A 24,684-nucleotide genomic window follows, 5' to 3' on the forward strand; every position below is an offset into this window, starting at 1 on the left:
ACCCCAAACTTTCCAGTCCAGATGCTGGGCTTCCTCTCCTCACAGAGGCTCATCCCTATGCAATCCAGACAGTTTGTTCCCTTCTTCTCCTTCTTTCTCTCTGCTAGAGATCTTTCTTTCTTTTTCCCACCTCCTTTCTCTCCCTCTCCATGACGACTTCCTTGGCCTACTTCCTTGGCGTTCGTGAACTCACCTGCCTGAATATATATATATTAATCTGGCTTGAGTTGGCTCATTTCTCTGGTGGAAAAATAGCTTATCGCTTTTATACATGCCTTAGGCAGGGTCAAGTTCATATCCTACCTTACCACTCCCCGCTCTCTGTCCCCAGAGAGATTATTCCCTGTACAGGATTGGTAAGTAAGGTGGCAGAAAAGGATGGAGATTTACATGATTTAAATGATATGACCCCTCTGTGACCCCTCTCATGTACATAATTCACTGGCAGCTCAAAGTTCACTCCCTTTGACAGACCCTCAGAGTAGGACAGCGCTTAACTCAGTCTGTTACCGGCTTCCTTCCTTTAAGGCTCAACTATCAACTTTCCGGAGATTTATTCATGGTTTCATTTCAAATTTTCTGTTCGTGAACTCTCAGGGCAAGTTTCCAGTCTTGAAGCCATTCAGTGTCAATTTTATTACTTCCTAGTATGGGTTGGCCAGCCCTCTGTGACCTACAGAGGCCTCTGGCTGCACGTGACATTTTAAATACTAACTATGGGGTGCTTGTCTTAAAGAGAGGAAGAATTAAGTTCAAATTGTGGCTCTTTAGAAATCTATAAAACGTGAGTGAGCTTTTTAATGGAAAGCACCTCATAAGCTCCACTAGGGAAGGCCAGGGAGGGAGAACTCCATCCCCTCCCTCCCCTTTTCAAAATCAAGGGGGAATATTTGTTTCCTCTTAACTGAGATGACCTCGGGCCCAATTTCTTCCTTCCTTCCTTCCTTCCTTCCTTCCTTCCTTCCTTCCTTCCTTCCTTCCTTCTTTCCTTCCTTCCTTCCTTCCTTCCTTCCTTCCTTCCTTCCTTCCTTGCTTCCTTCCTCCTTCCTTCCTTCCTTCCTCCTTCCTTCCTTCATTTCTTTCTTTCTTTCTTTCTTTCTTTCTTTCTTTCTTTCTTTCTTTCTTTCTTTCTTTCTCTCTCTCTCTCTCTCTCTCTCTCTCTCTCTCTCTCTCTCTCTCTCTTTCTTTCTTTCTTTCTTTCGACATGAAATGGCAGAAGTCACTCAAAGGCAAAATGGAGCCACAGTTAACCCTGCAAGTTGGGGGGGGGGGCTTCTTCTGCACAGCCAGTTATTTAAAAATGAGCACTCCACTTACAGCAGCCCATTCAGGGCCTGGGGAGACAGCTCAGAAGGTAAAATGGCGGCCCTGCAACCTGCAAGCAGGAGGAGCCAAGTTCGTGCTCCAGAACCCGTGTGAAGAACAGGCTTGTCATCCCAGCGCTGGAGTGACTGAGACAAGCGGATCCCAGGGCCAGCTCTCCCAACCAACCTGCTTGCTAAGCTTCAGGCCAGGGAGAAACAGAGCAGGAGGTGCCTGAGGAATGATGGTCACGGTTGTCCCCTGACCTCCATGAGCACCTCCACACACACACACACACACACACACACAGCCACAGAACCTCCACACACCTACACACACACACACACACAAACACACAGCCACAGAACCTCCACACACCCACACCCACACACACACACACAGAGCCACGGAACCTCCACACACCTCCACACACACACACACACACACACACACACACACAGAGCCACGGAACCTCCACACACCTCCACACACACACACACACACACACACACACACACAGCCGCGGAACTAAAATAAACACATAAAGTGGCCTTTTCACGGGAAGATCCATCACTGAGGAAGCTGGGGGGCTGCAGGTCCCCTGAGGCTCTGGAAGGCATGTGTTTAGCTCTGGGCAGATCACGCAAGCACGTGAAGGACCGAATGCCTTCAGATGGACTTACTACAAACACATGGATTACTGAGCAGCTCTTCAGAAACCATCGTTCGGAGTCTGCTTGATAAAAAACCAAGTGGTATGGTAGCTAGCTTGGTCACAGACCACAGACCCTGAGACTAGGCTGCCTTTAAACTGGCCCCTGCCAATAACCAATGGTATAAACTTGACCTGCCTTTAGAAAACAAACAAAAACTCCCGTGTATCTTAAGCTGAAAAAAAAAGGAAAGAAAAGCAACAGAAATAAAGATGCCTGATCATGCTCTTTTGAGTAAATGGATTTTCTTGAAAGACAGTTGATATCTTTAAGTTTTGACTTTATTTTTAAAAATAAAATCAGGGGCCAGTAAAACTCATGCTAGGAACTGAGGTGACTTAGTCTTGTTTTTGGTGACCTTTAACAGACAGGGTCACACCAAGTCAAATTCTTCTCCTGGTAATAAAAGTTAATTTCACAGGGAATCAGGGTTACTTCTCTGGCATGCCAGGGGTGGGTGTGAGATAACCTGGATGTCACCGCATCATCCGAGGGCTGAGGGAACGGTGTCCAGCCCCGCTGGCCGCCTTCACCTCTCACAGTCTGTAAAAGGCCCTCGGAGTCTCATTCCTTCCTCCTTGGAAGTTGTGGCAGCATTTCTGCCCCACAGAAGAGATGCTTTGGGGGCCCAGCCTCACAGAGCCTCATTTTGCTCCTCCCTTGAACTTCATCACTGGTAACTGTTACTCCAGCCTTCCCTGCTGGGCTCAAGTTCTGGGTCAACTTGACTAGGCTCTGAGGTGCCCGGGTATCAAGTCAAACATTATTCTGTGTACACTCAAGACAGTTTCTGAGGAGAATGCAATCTGAATGGATGAGTAAGGAGGCTGCTCTCTCAGAGTGGACGGCCTACACAGGGCGATCGGGCTGACCTGTCCAGCCTGGTCACATGGAGCTGGGATGCTGGCCTTTTCCTGTCTTCATTCTCCAATTGAAGCACTCGAGTCTTCCCTAGTCTCGGGTCTGCGGCCTTCAGACAGGAGCTCTCCACCTTCGAGCCTGTGCCTCAGGCCTTTGGACTTGCTCTGTAGGTCAGCTTGCTGGCAGCTCTTTAGGTCTGAGAACAGATCCTGGGTTATCATGTCTGTCAATTCCTTATGACAAATCTGTCTGTCTAGCCACCCATCCATCTATGTATCTGTCTGTCTCTCTGTGTGATACCTTGCTATCATGTGCCTATACCTATCTATCATCTATCATCTATCTTTTATCTATCTATCTATCTATCTATCTATCTATCTATCTATCTATCTATCTATCTAATTGTGTGTGTGTGTGTGTGTGTGTGTGTGTAGGTCAGAGGACAACTGTGAGAGTTAGCACTGTCCTGCTACTTTGTGGAGTCTGGAGACTGATAAAACTTAGGCTGTCAGGCCTGTGTTCAAGCATACTTCTATCTAACAAGTCATCTCAACACACACACACACACACACACACACACACTACACACATACATACACACACATATACACACATACATACACACATAAACACACATATAGTCATACATAATGGCCTAGAAATCTACATCTTTTTATATATCACATGACAGATATATGTGAGCACTTGGTTCTTTCTCTCTGTAGAATCCTGTCTAACACAGGCTGTACGTTCAGAAGCAGCCGGGAGCCTCCCTGCTCAGCTTCCTGACCCTCAGAGCCTAGGATGCGCAGGCGATCTGTCAGTGCGCTGAAAGCAGAGGGTGACCAGGGAAGGTGGGATCCCTGTGCCAAGACTGCCACCCTGGGGCCTCAGCTCATTTAAACCCTAAAGTAAGGAAGCAGTCAGAGGACCTACGAGGTGAGTGGCTGTCTCAGAGGAACTTTTGCCTCTCACTCTCCTCTAGACTTTGGCTGGGATAAGCCTCATGCTCCAGTCTTCACAGATGTGAAGTGATGGGATCCTCCTGTGGTGCATTTGGAGCTCATGGTGGAAGCACGGCCTTTTCCCTGGCACTTGACACTGGGTAGAAACTCAACAATACTCTCTGCTATTTTGTGTAATTATGTTAGGTTATTTTTTATTGTTGAGTGGCATAAAAAAAACCCCAAAAGGAAATACTGGTCCTGTTTTATACAAGTGGTATTGGAACTAAGAGACCCCACCTAAGGGCACACAACCCAGGCCTGGGATTCAAACTACCCTCTGTGGGATCTAAGCTCCTTACTTCCTGAAAGGCAACTCATGTTGGACGGGATCATCGCTATGTCCGGATCTCTGCTTCCTTTTTTGAATAGAAGTGAATGTCTTTATACTTCATGGATCATGGCACTTACCTTTCCACTGACCTTGGGCAAGGCCAGGTGACTTTAGATATGACGTGTGTGGAGGAGGACTTAGATGCACGGCCACGAACTGAGTGGGTCCCTTGGTACTCTGACCGACCATTAAAATGCCCAGTTCATGAGCTGAACTTGATCGAACCTAAACCGTGTAGCCAATCCAGACTGAGTTGTACTCAGAACACTGCCAAGGCAGTTAATAGATGGGTTCATGAGGCAGGAGATAAAATGAAAGCTGATTATCATAAAGTATTGAGTTTCAGAGTGGTTTGTTAGGCAGCATCAGTGTTACAATTACTGACTAACACACTTCCCTAAACGGATAGCTTTTAAATGTCATAAGTGGAGGAGCATGAAATGAGCCAGTGTTGAGGTCACCGGCAAGAGTGCAGGAGACATTACTGTCACCCGGGTCTCCTCTTTCTTTAGGCACATGAGAAAGTTTTCTACCTTCTTATGTTAGTCAGGGACCATTTCTGCCACAGCCTGCCCCTCAGATGGTAGCAATAATACTCAGGGTACTACTACCTGCCTCTCTTCCCCTGCTACAGGATTTCACGGAAGAGACTCATGCTGAGGTAGGAGCCACAGGAAGAGTTAGCTGCACATGTCAGACTCACTTCACTGGGACCACAGTGGAGACCCATGAACAAGAAATCAGGTTTTTTGAGTGTGAGAACATCCAGAGAGTATTTGCTTCTGCAGAAACAGGGCCATCCTGACCAACACGTGGGGCAAGTAAAGGACATGTGGTGGGATTGCACAGAGAAGAGAGAAATTCTGCCACAAAGTTCTCCCAGACTCTGTCCCCCTCTCCCTCGGCCTCTTTCAAGGTCACATGAGCATCCATGAACCTTTAGAGTGAGCACCATGTGGATGAATTCCGTGGGATCATCACAGTCTGGTAGGGACACAGGAGCCGCAGGCAAAGGGCTCTGGGCTGGGGGAGGAGGTGGGACTTACTGGCTTCCATGAGGTCTCTGTATGCAGGAACTGGGGTTCTGGGGGGGCTTCTTTCAACACTTGACAAACCTGTACATATGTTCTGCTCTGTATGACTGTCATCTGCACGGCCAAGTCACAACCTGTGAATAGAGCTGATCAGGCCAGAGGGCAGTACTGTCACGTCTAAGATGAAGCAGTGTGACTGCTGTGTGACAGTCAGTGCTGAGGCAGGACAGGGAGGAAGAGTGAACGAGAAAGAGAATAAAAGCACACAGGCAGGAGTGCACTTGATGCCTTGTGAGAACAGATGCTTAGATCACTCAAATGTAAACAGATAAGGGTAAATGTGAAACAGTCTTTACTGTGTAAGATCTTTCTAAACATATGTGAGGAGGAAAAAACAAGATTGCTGTATCAGATGAAACACAGTTTTTGAAAATCTTATAAGGAAAAAAAATAAAGAAATTAGAAATCTAATAATACAATGGTTAAAATAGTGGTAATGTATATATAAAAGAGAAGGGTCTCGTAGGTCAATAATAATAAGGCAGGAAAGAAACAGCCCGAAAATGCATGGCCACTAAGCACATAGACATCCAGCTCTGCTAACGATGTTAACGATGCTGATGATGCTGACAATGCAACACATTCATAAATGCTTCTTCACTCACAGTTGCCCACTGATGAAAACAGTCAAGGTGGATCAGCCCACGTCAGGATGTTGTAACAATCCCCAAGATATAGACTTTAATGATAGAATCATAGCGATAGAACTCCCTAGTCTACCTGTAATACAATTATTGGTAGAATAAAAAAAAATTCCTTTCCTTCTAAAACATCTCCTTGTCTTTTAAAGTATATTTATTTGCTTATATACTTCTATAACAATAAAAACTAAAGGATAAGAGGGCATGAATTTGGAGGGGATGATGGAAGAAGCCAGAGGGAGCAGAGGGAGGAGGAAATGATGTAAATATATTTTAATTAGATAAAAAGCTAAGTGGTGTGGATTTTGGGATGCAGACATAATCATATTCACAGTGAAGGTCACAACTTTGGACAATGTTATTTATCATTGAAAAGAGAAAAGTAGGCAACTTTAGCAAGTATAGAAAAGGAGCAAAAGCAGCCAAGAGGATAGGGGAAGAAGGTTATTGTAATACGGATAAAGCTGAAATAAATATGTTAGAGATGACCACCACCACAGCAAAATGAAAGAAGCAAACATCACCTAAAGGAAACTGACAAATGTGGTGGTTTGAATATGCTTGGCCCATGGGAAGTGGCACTATTAGGAGGCGTGGCCTTGTTGGAGTAGGTGTGGCCTTGTTGGAGTGGGTGTGGCCTTGTTGGAGTGGGTGTGGCCTTGTTGGAGAAAGTGTGTCTCTGTGGGGGTGAGCTTTGAGGTCTTATGCATAAGCTCTACCCAGGGCACAAGAGAACCTCCTCCTGGCTGCCTGCAGAAGACAGTCTTCTCCTGTCTTTCTCAGATCAAGATATAGAACTACAGGCTCTTCTGCCTGTGTGCTGCCATGCTTCCCACCATGGAGATGATGGATTGAACCTCTGAACCTGTAAGCCAGCCTCAACTAAACATTTTTCTTTATTAGAGTTGCCTTGGTCATGGTGTCTCTTAACAGCAATGGAAATCCAAACTAAGAGAGAGTATTAAATATACCAACCTCTGGTAAATTCAATCCAGGGGAAAAAGAACACAGAATCAAAATGAGGAAGAGGGGTAGATTTGTGCGGCAAAGAATCCACTCAGTGCATAAGAAGCATCTGTATTTAAATGGGCAATTTATCAAAATCTCTAATTACCATAGCCCCCCTCCTCAAATATATTCCTTGTTCTTGTGACAAAAATCAGCCTCAATGATACCCAGGCAGCCTCAACTCCATCCTGTCATTGTGTCCCCTCCTGGAGAATTACAAATGAGTTTAAACAGTCACATAGTGGTAATGTCTGCCAGGAGCTCCACTTGTCAAAACTGGCTTCAAACACTTACCACAATGTTCCAGGGCTGCCAGATGAGATGGCGTCATCTGATCAAGGCTCTGCTTTTCTCTGGTTCTGTGTGCCATCTTGACCATCGCTGCCCTCCCATGTCACCTCTTCTGCTTGGCTAGGCCTGAGATATCAGCATGTGTTTCTCTGAGATGCCCATGCGTCAAACACTCCTGAGTTCCTGTGCAGTTCCAGCCTTTCAAACTGAGCTTTCTTCTTGGAGTTCTAGTTCTGAGAGTTTCCATACAGTGGGCTCCTCTGCCACACCACGGGAGAAGCATCAGTTTGTGCCCTGAGCCCCGTTTCTACCAAAATGCCAATACAGAGTGGCAAGGGGATCCCTTGTATAGTTCCTAACTCAGTTTGAGTCCTCTGTAAACAAAAACAGATATTCTGGATGGTAACTGTGGCTTAAGTCTCCAAGTGTCTTTTTCTACATCTGTGTCAGGAAACTATGTAGACACCCACACCCAACACTGAGATGTTAGCTAGGTGTGTGACTGTTGCCTACCATACTTACCAGGAGAGAAGTAATAATTTGTTATGTATCACTTTTATTTAGCAGTAATTCACTTCAAAAAGGAAAGGGAACCAAAGAGGGAAGTGATAGGCCTTACATCTTACTCCAAAGCTTGTCTGACTTAAGAATCTTTTTTTAAAAGATTTATTTATTTTATTATATGTAACTACACTGTGGCTATCTTCAGACACTCCAGAAGAGGGCTTCAGATCTTGTTATGGATGGTTGTGGGCCACCATGTGATTACTGGGATTTGAACTCAGGGCCTCTGGAAGAGCAGTCAGTGCTCTTAACCACTGACCCATCTCTCCAGCCCCTGACTTAGGAATCTTGGATCTTGTTCTCTCTTCACATTTCAGTATAGCTAGGGACATAGTCCCTGAAAGAGGAGACTGTGAAGATAGAATCTGTGAATAGACATCTCTGCCACATGAAAGAGATGACGGAATCCCCTGCGCCCACTCCCTGGGGAGATCTTCCCATGGACAGTTTCAGGTCTTGGTTTGACATATTAATCTAGGTTCTGACACTATAACAAATTACCAAAGGCTGGGTACTTTAGAATGAAAATAGGCCTAATTTACAGGATGAAGTTCCAAGATCTGGTAACCTCATCGGTTCCGTTCTCTGGGGAGGTCCTATGCTGGCAGCAGCAGCAGGTACAGATACACAGGTGCAACCATACAGTGAGACAAAGCAGACAAAACCGAGCAGTTGGCCTCTTTGTAATACAGGCTCTCTTGGGGACTGTATCGGTTACTTGTGGCAGTGACAGAATTCCCAACAAAAATGACTTAGTGAAGAAAGTGTTTAATCTCAGCTCACAGCTGGAGGGCACAGCCTATCACAGCAGGGAAGCCATAGTGGTAGGACTATGGGGGACTGGTTACATTGTATCCGCAGCCAGGAAGCCAAGAGCAGTGACTACTGGCGCTCAGCTCTCTTTCTCCATTGTATTCAGTCTGGGATCCCAACCCAAGGAGTGGTGCCGCCATGCTCAGGAAGGTCTTCCTACTTCAATTAACCTAATCTAGAAAATCCTTTAAAAACAGGCTCTGAAGTCTGTCTCCTGGGTGAGTCCAGATCCTGCTAAGATGACAATCATCTTAACCCTCATGGAACTAACCAGGGTCTCTCACTGTGACATTAGTCCCCTCAAAGGCAATGCTCCCACTGAACAAAACATTCCCTTACAACCCATCACTTCTCCACATGCCCACAATGAGGACCAAGCTTCAAACTCCTGAAGTGTTGGGGACTCACTCAAACCATAGTAGTTGGGTTTCTAGGAGGATGAGTTGCAGTTCTCTAGAGAAACAGAATAACAGTGTGTGTGTGTGTGTGTGTGTGTGTGTGTGTGCATGCGTGCATGCATGTTGACTCTGCAAAGATACCACATACTCTATCAGCTGTTTGTCAACAGAATTGCTTCATCAGAAACAATACAAAAGGTGACAGAAAAGTACCCATTGGAAGGGCCAGTCCCATTCCCATTAGCTTTCCTCACTGTGGTCCTCACATATTTGAGTACACACACATTTGCAGCACACACACATTTGCAGCACATACGAATCTGCAGCACACCACATCTGCTATACACACACATCTGCAGTGCACACACATCTGCAGTGCACACACATTTGCCATGCACACACATCTGCAGTGCATACACATCTGCAGTACACACACTTTTGCAGTGCACATACATCTGCAGTGTACACACATTTGCCATGCATACACATTTGCAGTGCACACACATCTGCAGTGCACACACATTTGCAGTGCACAAATATCTGCAGTGCACACAGTTGCCTCTGAAGAATCAAGAAGACACTCCAGAAGAAAGCCCAGGATATGTGGGCTCAGGTAATAATACCAGGTTCTTACACTTGTCAATCTCTGATACAACACTTCACAGGGATTGAGACTGTAATAAACACTAATTACCAAACATGTAAGGAACCTCAGGCACAGAGGTTCCTCAACTTGTCTGGGTTCTTGCTTCTGTTAAGATCAGACATAGAACCTAATCTAGCGGAGTCCAGAGTCTAGGTGTGGAACCCCTAGGCTCTGCTGTCTGCCTGCCTGTGACAGGGATGTCAGGTGCTCGGTGCACTGCCTGCTGCTTACTCCTCAGCTCTGGGAGCAGGCAGAGTGCTCCTTCCCACCTGGTTCCTTCCCGGGCTTTGGCATCTGACACACTGACCCACTTCACAAGTAGCTGCAAGCTCTGCCTATCTTCCTGGCAGAGGCTGTCCCCAAAGGCCTACTCCTGAGCAGCGAGACAGGAAACCATCAGGCCAGGGAGCTCTGTGTGCTTCCACTGACAGAGTGACTGACTGGCCCTGTCAACCGAGGTTCCTGCAAGGCCTGCTCCCCTAGGGAAGGCAGTAGTGAGGAGTTTGCTCACTCACATCTCAGTGGGGCAGGAAACAGAATGTGAATCTGGAATTCAGCTTTCTCCCTTCTTTTTATTCTGTCCAGAACCCCAGCCCATGGGGTAGATCTGCCCATAAGCAGAAGGGGTCTTTGTTCTTAAGTGAATTGTCTCTGGAAATGTGCGCACAGATACACCCATGAGTGATTTTCACTGATGCCCTAGGCTTTAATTTTTCAATTAAGTTAACAATCACAATGGCCCGTGACATCCATTCTGACTCATGTGTCTGTTTTTTCAGCAGCCTCCTGGATACACCACAAATAATGCTTTGCCATTTTCCTAGCCCGAATCCAGGCGAGGGGACACCAAACGTTAGCCACCACAGCAGGATATCTGTGAGGACCAACAGCCATTCAATCAACCAGCACTTGTTGAGTCCCTAGTGTGGTGTTCAGGGAAGGTATACCTGTTAGCTCTAAGGGGTGACAAACACTCGTGGAGCCATGTTGGGGACCTCTCTTCCTTAGGATATCCCTCCTCCTCTACATGACCAAACTGACCTCCTCAAAGCCTCTCCTTTTGGATTCTCCGTCCCCATTAGTGATACCACAAAAAACTCAAAAGTTTAGCTAGAAAGTGTCCCTGGCCTCTTGTTTCCTTGTGGCCTATGCTCAGTCCATCGAGCTGCCTTTCAAAGCCTCTTCCTGCCCTGGTTTCCTGATTCCCCGTGATAAGAGCCCACTGTGTGGGCCCGACCCCTGCTTCCTCCCAGCAGAGTCTGCTTTGGCCCTAACCACCCTCTTGTCTGTGATTGCTGCTACTTCCAGGCTTAAGATCCTTTCCTGGTTTTCCTTCTGTCTCCAGGGCAATGGGGCCAAAGTCCTGTGGTGTTCCTGATCTTGTGCCTCCCTGAAGCCTCTGCTAAATCTCTCACCTGTGACAGGACCATTGGAAAATAAGCCTTCCAGAGCTCATGGAGACGGCACCTGGGGGTGTAACATTAACCTAGTGGGACTGGTGTCCCTGTAAGACTGGGCGAGGAGTTCTCTGCCATTTGAGCACACAGCAAGAATGCTTGTGGTGTGGCTTTTTCCTATGGTGACCTTGAGGCTATAGGCCCTGGGATAGCAGAAGGGAGCATAATATTCTCAGTTTGAGGATTTTTTGTTTTTGTTTTTTTGAGATGGCTTTTTGTCTCCAACAATAGACAGTTAGTTTCAATTTCACTGTGGCTTTTCTCTTTAGCAGTAAGTTTTTATTTCTCTGAAATGGAGCCCATTTTCCCTCACATGCAACAAATCTCTCTGTGCCTGTCATACCACAGAAAGCCGAGGAGGTTGGGGAGGTTGAGAAGCTGCTTTCACGCAGTCAATCAACAATTACACAGACAGAGACTCAGCCCCTGCTATAGAAGTGACACAGAGACACCATTAAACCAGTACAAAAAAGAAGGAAGACGGCCCAGTGGTAAGGCACCCTAAAGCCCTTAGAGTGATTGATTTACCCCCCAAATTTGGGGCCCTTCTCCACCCGAGAAGCCTGTAACACTTGCTAATAAGTACACTCATCTTGTATTCCACCATTTCTGTTTTTTTTTTTTAATCTAATGGACAAAGAGAAAGAACCCACCCACTAGCCAGTGTCTATGCGAGCAGTTCACCCTGCGTGAGGCACCGACAACAGACCAAAGGAACGATATCACCTAAGTTCCACTGGGCAAACCAGTGAGTTCAGTGGGGTCACTTACAGGATGGACAGATGCATCAAAGGCAGATGCATCGCGGAGACGCTCACCCCATAGTGGAGTGCGTGGGCCACAACGAGGAAAAGCAGCGCCACGGGAGTTTCCTGCATGCCAGTTTAGAGAATCCCCTCTCCTCAGCAGTAATTACTGCTTTTGTAACTGTGAGGAAGGGACTTGTAAAGTTTTATTCTGGAGTCCCATGAGTCTCCATACTCCCTCCAGGAGGGGTTGTTTCAATTCAGAAGCTGCTATGCAACCACACTCTGCACCCATCCCTGACCCCCAGCAGGGGGCGCTCTCAGCGTTCACCTGAGCACAAACTGACCGAATAAATTTCCTGCTCTGAGCCCTTGCCTCCTGCTCTGCTTTCTGGACACCCAAACCAAGACACCTTCTTTTTCTTCCACAGAAGAAGAGAATATTTTATTCTTTCTCACTAAGCCATTCACCATGTGATGTTGTGAAGGTCTGCCTAGGTGCCTGCCCTAGTTAGCTAATGGTTAGCGACACAGCCTAGAATTATATAAGAGAACAAATTCAATTGAGGAATAGCCTAGAGTACATTGACCTGGGGCATGACTATGGGGAGTTATCTTAATTAATAATTGTTGTAGGAGAGCCCAGGCAGCCCACTGTGGGAAGCGACACTCCCTAGAAAGGTGGTTCTGGGCAGTATAAGAAGGCTGACTAAGTGCGCATGAGTCTATGAGCAAGGCAGAGAGCGCATGCGCAGGCAGCACTCTTCCGTGGCTTCTCTTTCGAGTGCCTGCCTTGACTTCCTTCAAGGATGAACTGTGATCGGAGATATAAACCCTTCCGTCTCCTAAGTTGCTTGTGGTGTTTTATTATAGAAATAGAAAGGGAACCGGGACAGTCCCCAGGTCCTCCGTGTCGCTCTGATCTAGGCGAGCACAGGAAGCTGTCCTTTGTCTGAGAACGTGCTTCACTCAGCATATGCAGCAGGTCCTCCATCAGCGTTGCAGAATAAATGAACGGAAGCAAGGTGCTTGTTATGAATACATCCGACCAATGGCTAGAGGGAATGATCTCAATTTTATACAGGGCATTTATAAAAGCAACAACAGAAAAACCATAGTCATGCCCCCTGTGCTGAACAGCCCGGAGCCCCACCCCCACCCCCAGTCAGGAACCTGCCCAGAAAGCTTCCTCTGGCTGTTCCTTTCCAAAACGAAACCAAGAGTTAGAGTCAGAATATCAAAACAATTTCCATTCTCATGTGAAAAGGATCAATTATTTATTTTTGAATTGACAAAAATTATATAGATTTGTGGTATATAACATGCTGTTCTGAAATATGCATACGTGCTGGAATGCCCGAATCAAATCTGTGAATACTTTACCCCACTTCCTTAGCATTTATTTGTGAAAAGAAAGCTTAAAATCTATTCTTAGCACACTTCAAGTATACAATGCTCTGCATCTTTAGATATTAAGTGTAGTCCTCATCTCTCATCAAAGAAACCCCCCTTTGCTACAGATGAAGATTGTGCAGGAAACCAGAACAAGGTAAAATGCAAACAATAGACCATGGTGTCCATGGGGTGTCCAGCACCAGTAGACATCATGGACCAGAGGCAGGATGATCAAAAGAGTCAGGGGACAAGGACTTCTGTGAGAAAATGTTTCCTATATGTGATAGGGATGTTGCACCCATGAATTTCCAACAATGTGATTTCATAAAGAAGACCTGGGCAATGACATCACTGAGTGTCATGTCAACGTGGGTGAGGAAGAATTCCACAAAGCCCCAACCTTAGATGAAGAGCTACAGGAAACCTGTGTGTAGAGAGAGGGAGAATCAGTCTTCTGATGAGCTCCCGAGAGGTTGTCCAATCAAGTCATCTCTAAACAAATACGCACATGAGAAACACCAGGCAGACTCAGCAGGTTGTATTCACTTGTATAATAGCGATTGAAGAAGAAGTTGCTGATAATTTGAGAGGGAGCAGAGGTAATGGGAAGGGTTGGAGGCAGAAGAAGGAAGGGTGGAAATGATGGTGATACAGAATCTGTCTTAGTTAGTGTCACTGTGGCTATTATGACAAACCATAGCAACTTGGAGGAGGAAAGGGTTTATTTGGCATAGGCTTCCTCATCATAGTCCATCACTGAAGGAAGTCAGGATAGGAATTCAAGCAGGGCAGGAACCCAGAACAGGAGCTGATGCAGAGGCCATGGAGGGATGCTGTTTACCAGTTTTCTGCTCATGGCTTGCTTAGACCCCAGTACCATCCTAGGGATGGGTACCACCCATGATAGGCTGGCTTTCCCCCATCAACTACTAAGAAAATGCTCTACAGGCTTTCTTGCCTACAGCCCAAGCTTAAGGAGGCATTTTCTCAGTTGAGGTTCCATCCTCTCAAGTGACTGTGTCAAGTTGACATAAAACTGTCCAGTGCAGTACTTATGTGTAAAACTATTTAAAAACTTAAATGAAAACCACTCTTAGCAATTTTGAAGTATACAATACATTGTTATTACCCACAGTTACTATGCTGTATGATAGATTTCTTGAAAAAGTAAATTCTTAAAAATTAAATTGTAAGCACTCAGATTAGGAAGAAGCAATTTTTTTTTTACATTCAACTGATATGGTGCCAGTTCTTGATTCTGAAGAGTTGACAAAAGCTATAAAAACTAACAAATGAATTAAGCAAAGTTACAGGGCACAAAGTAAGTTCCAAAAATCAGTTGACTTTCCACATACTAGCATCAAACAATCCCAAATGGAAAGGAAGAAAACAATCCCAAGGGAAATATGGAGAAAGAATAAGATACTTAGAAACCAGTGTAACCAAGGAGGCAGGACACTGAAAGCTACAAAACATCACCACAGTATAAGAGTTTGAAACTAATGGAAAGACAATGTTCATGAGTTGGAAAATGGACTAAGGGCAAGATGCCAACTCTCTGAAGAAGACTGCAGGTTCAGTGCAATTTCCATCCAAACCCTACTGGGCTTCTTTTTATGTTTCTTCAGAAATAGAAACAGAGATTCTCAGATTTATTTGAAATTGCAAAGAATTTTGAATATTCAATATAATTTTGAAAAAAAATAACGAGTAATTTCAAGACTTGCCACAAATGTATAGTAATAAAAATGATGCTATCAAAAACATGTGTACAGGCAGTGACAGTTAATGTAAAAAGAGGCCATGAATTTGAGGGAGAGCAGGGAGAGTTCATGGGGGAGTTTGGAGGAGGAAAGCAAAGGGAGAAATGAAATTATATCATAATTCCAAAAATTAAAAAAGGATGGATACACAGATCATGGAATAGAATTAAAGAGAAGAAATAAACTCAAAATTTTGGCAGTTGATGGTTGTGTGTGTCTATGTGTGTGTGTCCTCACTTGCGGTGAGCATGTGCGTGTGCATGCTTGTGTACACACACGTACACACACACACACACACACACACACACACACACACACGTGCATGCATCAGGTCTCATGCATGACAGGCAAGCATTCTACCACTGAGCTGCATCCCAGTCCTTATTCAATCAATTTTCAGTTTGGAGAGAAAGAGAAGTCTCTCCAACAATCCAGTGGTGCTGGGCCGTCTGTTCCAAGATGCAGAAAGAGGAAAACAATGAAGTAGAGCCCTCTCTTCCACGGTGTACACAGTCTCCCAAGACAGCGCCCCTAGCTGAGGAGCATGGGTAACATTTCAGATCCAAACCAAGCCATCACATCTGGCCATGCCCACCTCCTCATCCCTTGGTACTGCGCATGAGTACTTCGTAGATGGATTCTTACTGCACTCCTCCTTCCGGCTTCCCACCATACAGTCACCTGAGCCAGCCACAGACTTGTTCCAGTTGTGAAGATTACCAAAGCCGTTTCACATTCTGAAGTCTCTTGACTGGGAAGCCAACAGAATCTGGCCAGAGCGAGAGCTCTGAGTCACATTGACTGCCTTCATAAGTGTAGGACTAGTCATGATAGGTTTTGTGCTGCACGCTGTCTTGCCCAGTGGTTAGAGCCTCTGTTGGCATTCTTGCTGATAATAAAAAACTCAATTTCCTGCCTCTAGAGGCACTGCAGGTATGGCTGCTCTGTGATGTGTGCATCAGTTGGTGGAAGACAGGAGAGAGGCTATGTCTATGCTAGTGACCTATGACCATCTGAATTATTAGTAGCCCATCATTCTCTGAAAAAAACAAGCCTGGGATGACCACCAGTCCAGTGCCAGGCAGACTTGGACGGGCTCCGAGGATGGGGAGGAAGCCAGAGAATAGACAAACCCCGCCTGGGACCTCGAGCCCTGGGCAGGAAGGAGTGAGTCAGATACAGATGACCTTCTCATGGGCCACTTGGTTGGCTGGGTAAGGAGTAAGCCAGAGATGGCCACCAGACCAGTGCATGGGGCCCGAACAGGAAGCTAGCCTGAGATGACCCCCACCTGGTGTCGTCATGCAGAGGCAGAGGATCACACTCCTGAGACCACGACGGAGACAACCACAGGCACCACTAAGAGGAGCAAGTAAATGGTTGAAAAATGGAAGAGAAAGAGAAACTGAAGGAAGTGGGCACCGTGAAGAGGCAGAACTGAAGGCTCAAGGCTAGTGAGGAACAGCCTGATGTGAGCAGCCAGAGATGCCTCCTGGCACCATGGTGGGCTTGTGCTACCAGGATATCCAAGAGGAGTCCAGTGGGGTCCCCGTGTTGATAGAGCAGCAGAAACCAGAGGCCTCAAACCAGAACAAGGAGTCACTGCAATGAATGTTTGCAAGCAAAGATGTGTGGGCAAAGGGGTACACTGTGGGACACCCTGTGACACGCTACAGTGTCCACGATGAGATTTTTCCTATGTTGGGGTGGGGGATGCAAGGGTGGAGGGTGGGTGTAGGGGAGGAGATGAGCGGGATTGGGATGCACGATGTGAAACACACACACACAAGTTTTGAAAACTCAACTTGTATCTCCATCAGATCCCTCCCTTCAGGGCTCAGGAAACCCCGTGGAAGAGGCAGAGACAGTGTAAGAGGCAGAGGGGATGGAGGACACCAGGACAACAAGGAACTCTAAATCAACATGGTCTACCCACAAGTGAACCCAGGAACTGAGGCCGCAAGCACAGGCCTGCACAAGAGGGCCTAGAGCTCAAAGGAGAAGCGGACACAGGTCTTCACACCTGACCCAGGAGCCATGGAAACTGCTAACCATCTGCCAAGGAACATTTACGTTTTTCCGATGGAGTCTTACTGGAAAAATTACTCCTTTTCTTTTTTTTTAATGTTTTATGTATTTACATTCCAAATGTTGCTCCCCTTCCTGGTCTGCCCTCCAAGAATTCTTCACCCCTCCCCTTTGCCTCTGAGAGGGTGCTCCCCCAGCCCAGCACCCTCACCCCTTCAGTGCCCTCCGCATATCCCCGTTCTCTGGGGCATCAAGTCTACGGATTAGGTACATCCTCTCCCAAAAGAGTTAGGGGAAGGAGTGAAGGGAAATTACTCTGGATGGCACTGGAGGTGTGTGTGTGTGTGTGTGTGTGTTTCTGTTTCTTTTTACCCAATTGGTCCTGTAAGTATATATTAAGGTTTCCAGCTTAGTGCTTTATAGAGCTCTTGAGTGTGTGAGTGAGCGGCTGCATCTATATCTTATCTCATGTGCCTTCCTATGCGGGTGTGTGTGTGTGTGTGTGTGTCTTTTTCTTCTGTTTGTTGTTTGTCCTATCCAGATGTATTATTTTTTGTTCTTTCTTATTATGTTTTGTTATTAAAAACCCTTAATTCACAATAAAAACAAACATTCCATTGCAGGTCTGGGCTTTTAGAAGCCCACAGCAGTTTTGCAGAGATTTACTGTAGCCTAGTAAATGTTTGTCCCAGGCTGAGGCTTCAGAACTTCCGGACAGTTCCTCCTGAAGGTCTGGTTATGGGATGCTGTCTACAGGCTCTTAAATCTAATGGGAATAGAATGGGCGCAGAGAGCAGAGGATTCCTGACAGCAGGCATGGCTCACCAGCCTAGAGGCTCTCACAGCTTGTAACCAAGGGGTCCTGGGAGATGGGAGCGCCAGGTCTTAGGCTGTGCGGAGGCCGGAGGCCTCATGGAAATCCTCCTCCTCACTAGGCCGCAACGTTCTCCTTTTAGAAATGTCAGAATTAAGTTTGACACCATAAGAGCGCGTGACTCTAGCATCCCATGCTTGAGATATTTTTTTTTCTTTCTGGAAAAATATCACCAAGGCGGAAAGTTATTCTGCCAATGTTCAAAACTATCCAAGGACCAGTGAGATGGGCTCAGCAGGTGAAGGGGCTTGCCACTAAGTCTGACATCCCCAGTTCAATTCCCAGGCCCCACATGGTGGAAGGCAGGAGCCAACTCCTCAGTCCTGTCATTTGACTCCCACACTGGTGCTACAGCATGTGCCTGACCCACACGCTTATACGTGCAAGCACTTAAATAGAATGTAATACAGTTTTAGAAATCTGTTTATTGCGGTGTTACCCCTTAAAACAAAAGGCAGATTAGCAAAAGGATCCAGAGTACGGAACAGAATTATGGCACCAGGTGTAAACCATCAGCTGGCATTTGATTTTGCTGTGGGCACGCATGCCACCTCTGCCCTCATGCTGCCCAGACAGGGGGTGACTCTTGTTAAGATGAAGCCATCGTGGCCTCTAAGTGATGGGGTTACAGTTGAGCTTAGTTTCCGTCTCTCTGCTCCTACAGGGTTTCTTTCTTTTTTTTTCTATAATGAACACATCTTGCTTTAATAATCAGGGAAAAACCCAAATGTCACTGAAACAGCAATTAATTCTATAAGGAATGTGCAACAAATGAGAAAAGGCTTAAATCATATGTGAGATGAGAAACAAATCCAATAGGAAATGAATATTCAGACTGCGGCTGTGCTGAAATGCAGCTACTTTGCCTAATTGTCAATTCATCTAATAACCAACTCTATAAATTCACGTACACACAGCCTTTAGGTTTTTTACTTTTTGTCTATTCAGTTAGTGGTCTCTTTCTCACTTTGCCATCTTATGACATATTAAACATCTTTGTCCCACTGTCTGAAGTTACTTCTTAATATTCTATTCCTAGGAGTTAAATTGACTCTATTCCTCAGTCCTAAGAAAGTTTTTTTTTTAAATCCCCGAATATATAATTTTTTAATCTACTTTTGAATAACTTAGGGACTTCTTGAGCTGTTTGTTAGAAATTCTTTCTTCAAAATTTAATATTTCAAACACACTTTTCTGTGGTGTCCAGACACCATGAAGACCATTCATTGTAGCATTAGCCTTTGTTTATTAAGACCTTTCCTTGGCATGTCTTCCTTCTTGTCCTACATGTCTTAAGCACAATTAGATGTTGGTTACCACCAATGTATGCATAGCACCACGGCACCCTTAGGGTTATTGTGTCCTGCTAGTCATTGTCGTGGTTCGTAGGCACCGTAGCTGGGTAGAACCATTGGTTGCTTCTCTCTTTGGAACCTTGCACTGCGGCTTCTGCTACCCTGGAAGCTAGTCCTCAGAGAGGCGTCCAGGTCAGGTCCAGCTCAGGGGTCTCTGTGCCCTATTTCTGAAGTGCGCGTTAGCTTCAGCAATAGGGACTTACCTTCCAACTCTGGGGTGTAACCAAGGACAACAGAGGTTTGTTTTGGGAGTCTCTTGGACAGCCCAGCCAACCATTCAAAAGAGGGCTACTTGTGCCTGGTTTTGGTTCTTGGAAAGACCATTGTTAGGTCTGATGAAGAGTTTATTAAAACTGTATATGTGTATTTATACCCAGAATTATGTGCATTACAGTTGTTTTAGGTAGGCAATTGATGGTGTGGTTCCTTAGGGCTTTCCCAGACACCCAATGCTATTTCCCCTCCCCCGTCTGCATTTGCCTCCATCCCCACTCTCTAAAGAGGCTCCTTTTACCCAGTTCCTCTATCAGATCCCTTGCACTCTGATGTCCCCCTCTTATTGCTTCCAGACACTCCATATCCTGGCAACGGTCCCTTTATACTGCCCTGGTTTCAGCCGTTACTCGATTTGGAGCCAGGAGCCTCCGGTGAGAGAGAACATGGGCCATTTGTCTTTCTTTCTGGGCGTGAGTAATCTCAATACAAGCGTTCCTAGTCCCATCCATTTCCCTCATCCTTCTTCGCAGATGAATAGTATTCCGTTCTGTGTATGGTCTGCGTTTTCTTTCTCCATCCATCAGCTGACAGACGTTTATATAGTTTCCATTTCCTAGCTAGTGTGAGTTAATCGGTAATTCATGGGGCGGATCAGGTGTCTGGGAAGTTAGGTGTTGAGTCATTTGGGCATCTGCCAAGGAGTCGCATAGCTACGTCATATAGCGAGGTTCTTCTTCGCTTTTTGAGACTCCTCCACACCGATTTCCGTGCTGGCTTCACCAACTTGACATCTTTCTGGAGTCGGTTCTCTCCTTCTATTAAGTGACTCCCCGGGATCAAACTCAGGCTCAGGCTTGGCAGCAAGCACCATTTTGTACTGAGCCATCCCGCTGGCCCTGTGTAGACATGTTTTCTTTCTTCTCCCTGAAAATTATGCTGTTAAGTTCCTTTACTAAAGTTTTTATTTCAGTGTTGATGTTCTTAAGCTACAGGATATCATCGAGCAGGCTGTTTTTTTTTAATTCTATGTTTTATTGAAAGTGATATATGCTAATATAATTTTCATAAGCATACATTGATACAACTTTTCTACCTGGTAAGACATCATGCTAATACATTGCTTTGGTTCTTTGATATGGTTTCCTTTAGCTCAGTGGACATAGAGTGATTGTGTAAATAATTATCCTGAAGGCCAGTGTATGGCCTTCTCAGGGGGATCTGCTCCTTCCTGGATATGGACCAGACTTTTTCTTTTAATTCAGGAATCCTAATTTTTTTAAGTACTTAAAATTTAAAATAATATGATTTGGCAGCTGTGGAGATCGGGTGCTTTTCCCTTCCCTGGCTCTGCCATTACAGTCTGGTTTTGTTCTTTTCTTTTGTGACTTTTGTTTTTGTTTTTGTTTTTTAAACTTCTTTAAGGTCTGCTCTCCTCTTGGTGTGTGGTCTTTAAAGTCTCCGCTCAGTCACCTTAGTAGGTTCAGTCGCTCCTGGGACGCAGCTCTGTGTGCTGGCGCATGCTCTCTGGACTCAGACAACGCGGGCAACCCTACCTTAGCCTTCACTGCTTACTTGAGGAGAATCTGAGCAATGTCCCTTCTCAGACATGCGCACAGCGTGCCGGGGCCTCTGTATTCCCAAGCTGACATCAGACCTGTAAAAGCCTCTGTGGCCTTGGGTCCATCTTTTCTTTCCAAGCTTTTGTTTAGCTTGTTGTTTGCTCCAGTGACCAACCACCCCAGGCTACACCACAGATTTATGTGGCTTCTAAATGTTTGCAACAAACATCTAGGGCAGCAGTTCTCACCCTTCCTGACACAGTGGTTCTTTAAAAGAGCTCCTCATGTTGTGGCGACGCCTAGCCATAAAATGATTTTTTATTGCTGCGTCATACCTTTTACTTTGCTACTGTTACGAATCATAATGTAAATATATAACACGCAGAACATCTGATTTGGAACTCAATGAAAGGATCATTTAGTCCTCAAATTGACCTAAAGGATCCAAAGAGAATGCTTCTGGCATTTTGAGACAAGTCAGATATCGATGCCCTTTGCAAGGTCTTCCAGACGACACAGTGATGGCAGTTTACTGGGAGTGAAAATCTAGAGGAATTCAATGTTGTCCGTGAGTTTGTGCTGTTGATTTTCAAGGCCACCGTAAGCTAGAGAACATGAAATGAGGTTGGGACAGGTGATGTAACACTTGCCCTTACCAGGATGTAGCTCTTTCTCCTGTATTTAAGCTCTTTGATTGTTGCAAGGGTCTTAAAACTGAATTCTATGACTTCCCAGCTACAGCAGACTGTAACCTCAAACTGTGAGCCCAAATAACCCTTCCTGGCAAAAACAGCAACAAGAACCCTAAATGCACGAATTCTGTTTTATTTGTTATTAATATGTTTGGATAGAGAAGAACGGGGTTTTAGGATTAGGCAATCCTGAAGAAACAGTGGCTTCTTACTGCACACTGGGTGTGATCTGATATCACTTAGATAGAAACTAGTACAGAGACAGTATCTATGATGCTCAGTCCTGATAGATGGGAGGTTTACCTCAAATGATTAAAAATGACAATCTATGTCTGTGGCTCCCAGGGCTGCATATCTGTGGCTCATGCGCACTCTGGGGGTTTTACCCCTGAGTGTATTTCTCTGATGAGACATTTCTGTTACTGTCAAACTTATATAGACACATCAAGCATTTATCTTGATTTGGCTTCCCTGGAAAACACAGATAAAAGGCACCAATCACTGTAACAAGGAACTTCTCCTTTTCTTTTGTCAAGCATGTTTTATGAGGGAGAAGTGGCTCTGTGGAGGATAGAAACAATCCCCAGAAAACCCACAATTCCGTTGAATGACAATACTTGAATGCCTATTATGGACTGGGATGAAAAACTGTAATCCCCAGCTGAGTGAAATTCTACTAATGAGAAGTTTATGGAATAAACTAGCTTGATCTAGTTTGACTAGGATTCACTGAACCTCTAGAAGCTACAACTTATGCTAGGCATCTAGGGGATAGCAAATCTCTGTCACTTCTCTCCTCTAAGACTGACAAGGGAATTAGCATAGCTGGGGAATGTAGAGTGTAGTCTACGTGGGCTTGATGTCTTCCAGTGAAGTTGTTCTGAGCACAGGCCTGAAGATCACGGCACCTGGATGATTAGGCACAAAGTTCACCATGCTGTTGAAGACCCAATGATCATAAATAACTTGTGTCTGCATTTAAAAAGTTCTCTTCAGATCTTTACGATTAGTTCGGTATTCCAGAAACAGAAATGCTATCGGCCAATTGGCTGGCATTAGTGCTCTGAACTTTCCAGAAAGTCCATTATTTAAGTGTTGAGATATAGATTTGGGGATGTGGGGACAAACCATAGTTTCATGCAAACCTCTTTACTTTTTAAACTGCATTTCATGTTTCATTTTGGATACAGGGTCTCACATAGCTGGAATCCAGTACCAAGAACAGACAATGTCATGGGGTGCCCACCAGAAATGAACACTCAGACACAGTTGGGAGTCTTTATTCCAGACAGCTGGGACTACACTCAGGTATCCGGGGACCCAATTGCATTGTGTGTTCAGAGCAAGGGGTTTTTGAAGGCAAAAACATCCTGGCGTCGTGTTATGCAGCTGCAGGGCAGTAGAGGGAACTTCATGCAAGCAAGAAATTTAACAGAAGCTAAGATAAGCAGTTAGCTAGAGAGGGAGGTTGTATACTCAGGTAACTTAACAGAAGCTAAGTTTGCTGCTGCATCTTGACCCAGGGTTTGTAGAATACAGTTGGGTAAGATAATTTCCCATGGGATTCTCCGCCACGGAGATTAAATTCTAGCCAAACCGAGAATGGCCTCAGCAAGAATACAAGGCGGAGGAACCTCTGCACATTCTTGCTCTGCCACATCGGGTCAGACTTACCTGGTAATGCCCACAAACAAGGTGGGACAGAAGACTCTTTCTCCTAATGATGAGAGGGAGGAAGGACTGTGGAGAACCTGGATGTGGATACAGCTGGGACCACAGAAAGAGCAGTCCAGACAAATAAAGGTAAAGACATAAATACTCGACAGATAATGTGACATCAAAGATGGATATATGGCAAGGCATGCTTAGAAGGCGTGGAACAGGAGTCAGGGCACAGGGCTAGGAACTCCCTCACATCTCTTTCCTCATCTCAACTCTCCTTCTGAGACACTGTCGAGCCCTGGCTTGGAACTCACTGTGTGGATCAAGCTCGCTTGGAACTCAAAGAGATCCTTCTGCCTCTGTCTCCTGGATGCTATAATAGCATTTTGTTGGTGCCTACTATATGTTTGGTTTTTTTGGAAACAGAGTGTCATGAACCCCAGGCTGGACTAGAACTCAACACGTAGCCAAGGATGGTCTTGAACCCATGATCCTCCTGCCTCCATTTCCCCAAGGCTGGGTTTATAGTGGTGTGTCACCAGTACCACATCCAGTTTTGATGCTTATTATAAAACAGGCAGTTAATAAGTATACAGGACGCCCTCCCTATCTGGGAGTTATGCATCTGAAGATTCAACCAATCAAGGATTGAAATTCTTCTAAAGAGAAAATTACCCCTGTGCTGAGTGTGAATAGGCTTCCTGTCATTAATCCTTGAGTAATACAGTAGAACAACAATTTGCATAGCATTTACATTGTATTAGGGATAATAAGTAACCTAGAGATGATTTAAAGTTTACTGGAGGATGTGTGTAGGATATATGCAAATGGCACATCGTTTTGTATAAGGGACTTGAGCATCTACAGATTTTGGTACCCCGGAAAGGACAACAAATTGCTTCCAAACATGCCCTTGTTAGAGTTTTAGGAATTTGACCAAAGCCTGTCTTTCGCCTATTGAAAGTGAGGACCAGATGAGAGATAAGAACCAGGAGATTAGTGAACAGAGATGATTATTTGCTTTTTATTCATAAAATATTCAGACAGGTGTCTATTTGTGGTCAAACCCCAAACCAACAACCATTTCCACTCTTCCTGAGAGAAGGAAGATCTGGGACAGCCCACCAGGAGGAGTCTAGTGCTTCAGAGCCACACATCTGCCTGGGCTCCTGTCTAGGACCCGAGAGGAGCAGGGTAGGCAGGACGGGGCATCCCATACCTCACAGACTCCAAAGCAATCACCAGTTAAGTAGTTCCACTTACTGGGA

The 24,684-nt window shown here is 45.4% G+C and overlaps 1 non-coding gene across 1 annotated transcript; it reads left to right on the forward strand.

Annotated features, from left to right (window-relative positions):
* Window positions 1–15,941: 15,941 nt before the first annotated feature.
* Window positions 15,942–16,067, forward strand: LOC127681965 (small nucleolar RNA SNORA17). The gene has a single exon (XR_007977297.1). It is a non-coding gene; the product is annotated as a small nucleolar RNA SNORA17 (small nucleolar RNA).
* The last annotated feature ends 8,617 nt before the right edge of the window (window positions 16,068–24,684 follow it).

Source organism: Apodemus sylvaticus, chromosome 3 (genome assembly GCF_947179515.1).
Source record: "Apodemus sylvaticus chromosome 3, mApoSyl1.1, whole genome shotgun sequence".
Taxonomy (NCBI): domain Eukaryota; kingdom Metazoa; phylum Chordata; class Mammalia; order Rodentia; family Muridae; genus Apodemus; species Apodemus sylvaticus.